Raw genomic sequence first — 2,837 nt, 5'->3', positions numbered from 1 at the left:
AATTATTTGAATTGTTTTTATTATTTGTGTGTCATTGATTTATTAATATAGAGGTTTAATTATTTAATTACGTTAATAAAGTCTTTAGGGATTTCATAACTGAAACTGTTTGAAGTTTTGTAGGTGGAAACAACAAAGTTTTTAACGAGGGTTTTATCCTATGGGCCGACTATAGTTTAATTTAGATTAGGGTTTCTGTTGCGGATTAGCATTGGAATTAGGTTTTATCTGTGCCTATATATATATGGTTATAGTCTGAAGGAAGGGTTGGAAAACCCTATTCACGTATCAAAACACAGAGAGATACAGAGTGAGGGTTTGAGAGGAACAGAGCAAGTCTGTGAGGTTTCTGACTGAGGCTTCAAAGTCAGACCTAGGAGAAGGGAAGAGCAGAAGTAGAAGGAGGCTAGACAATAACTCGGTGTTACCGGAACAGTGGACACGACGCCGAGATTTCAACTGAAATCATAGGCAAGTTCTTTTCTTCCTCATTCCCTTTGACTTGTGTTCTGTGCACCTAGGTATGCTCTAGGGTTTTAATGGATCAATAACTGAATCGTGCATGTTTTTATATGTCAAATTAATCATATTTTTACCTTGAATTAGTTCTGTGATGATTTTTGAAAGTTTGGTTACAGTACTTGTTTTTATAAGCATACTATAATCGGTAGGTGTTAAAGGATTTTAGTAATGCTATTTGGTATGAATAATGAATCTGGATGATACTGGACATACTTGGGACATCTAGGTTCAGGTTTAGAATAAACAGAGAGGGTTGGAAGCAGCCAGAGTCGGGGACGAAGGACGTAGAATTCACAGAATCGCAGACGGCTCTCAGAGAGGGAAAGAGCCGGCTCCAGAAGGAGGTAGCCGGCTCCCCCCAATTGTAGAGCCAACTCTAGGAGAGGTAGAGCTGGCTCTACCCTCTTGGAGACGGCTCCAGGAATTCTTGGAGCCTTCTCTTTTGTTTTTTGGAGCATTCTCCTTTATTTTAGAGCCTTCTCTTTTTTTAGAGCCTTCTCATTTTTTTTTTAGAGCCTTCTCCTTTTTTTTTTGGAGCCTTCTCCTTTTTGAGTTAGAGCCTTCTCCTTCTATTTTAGAGCCTGCTCTATTTTCTTAGACCTTCTCCTTTTGTTTTTGGAGCCTTCTCCTTTTGGTTTTAGAGCAGTTTCTCACAAGGATTGATTTTCTGAAGTTTTAGGTGATGTTTGTATTTTTTAATTTGGTCTGGACTGTGTGGTGAGCATACTGGGGTTCTTAATACTAATTTTAAGTGTGGTTAAAGCCTCTTGTTGCATAGTTTATGTCTCTACACTAAAGGATGGACAGTATAAAACTATACAATTTAACATACTGGTAACGGGTGGAAGGAATTGAACTGTTCTGAAATTTTGAGACTTCACAGAGGGATTTAATGGTTTATTTTGGGTGTTATTAAAACCTTAGATTGATCAAAGTTGGCCTCTGAGTCAGTGGGACAAACAGTATTAAAATAGTAAATTTTCTATACTGTTAACGGATGAAAGGGGGATTAATTGCTTAACTAAATTGTAGCAATTTAATGGGATTTAGGATGTTTATAAAACTTATTTTTAAATGCATGATATGGTCATCTATGTATTTGTTTTGATTTATACATGCTTTGGGATGCTAATTGTCAAAATATTAAACTTTTTCTGCAATTATTTGGATTACTGTTGGATTGCAATTGCTAGAATAATGAAATGTTTTCTGCAATTATTTGGATAATGGTTTGGACTGTAAATTACTGAATTATGATTTATATATTGTAATTTACATGGATATGGAGGATTGTATGCACCGGTATGGAACGGTGGCATACTAGGGACGGCTTGGCTTCAAAACGCTAAAACTTAACCTATCGAATTAAAGGAAAGGATTGTAAAATATTGAATCCTAAATTGTGGTTAAGTCATATCAACGGACTTTGTTGACTGACTTCCCGAATTAGTTGGTTACAGTTAAGTCATATCCGCTGAAGAGTTGAGTGACTACCTGGACTGTGTTTTGTATGTCACTTCAATGAATAATTAAGTGACATACCTGGTTTTTGGACGAACTTTAGATATATGATTATGGTACCACGAGATGAGCTTGAGTCTCAGACTTGTTGGTTAGGGTGCGTATATGCAGTGGATGCGTAGTTGGATATAGTAGGTAGGTGTACTCTGTTAGGTCTAGGTACTCATGCCCACCTTTGGGTGCGTTTTCGCATGATGCCTTATATTCAGGTTGAGACCCCTATTATAGTCCAGTGAATGTCCTTAGTGTGGATATATATATATATTTATGGACTAAATAGATATGATGAGATATCTAGGGTGTATCTGTGTATCGGGTCTCTATATGGATTGCAGTTAGATTAGAACTTATTCGTGGGCCTGACCCATTATTATTTTTCAGGTAACGGACGGTTCCAGGTTATAGATCTTGTTCGTGCTGAGCAGAGACGGTTACTCATTCTTTCGACGATGTAGGAGTTTTCTTCATGGTTTAGCATTGGAGTTCTTTAGTTGTTATTTTTTTCCAGTGTTGGAGTTTATTAGGGGTCCATCAGATGGATTCCCGAGTTGTATTAAAAATGGAGAAGTTGGACGTATCAGAATAATTCTTTATTTATAAAATTTATTCTGAGGTTTCAGTTTTAGTTTATCATTCTAGTTTCTTTTCAGCAGTTTTATTTATTTCTATTTATCATAATTGTATTATGTGTTCATTTATTGCTAATTGGTTTGATATACTTGGGTAGTCGTGCGTGGGCCTGGCCAACCCGCATCTGGAAATCCGAGACTATCACACACACCTACCGCGACATG

Source organism: Cornus florida, unplaced genomic scaffold (genome assembly GCF_030987335.1).
Source record: "Cornus florida cultivar Cherokee Brave unplaced genomic scaffold, ASM3098733v1 CherokeeBrave_3.0.0_Hap2_Chr08, whole genome shotgun sequence".
In the NCBI taxonomy this organism is placed as follows: domain Eukaryota; kingdom Viridiplantae; phylum Streptophyta; class Magnoliopsida; order Cornales; family Cornaceae; genus Cornus; species Cornus florida.
Note: the sequence above shows the minus strand (reverse complement) of the source record.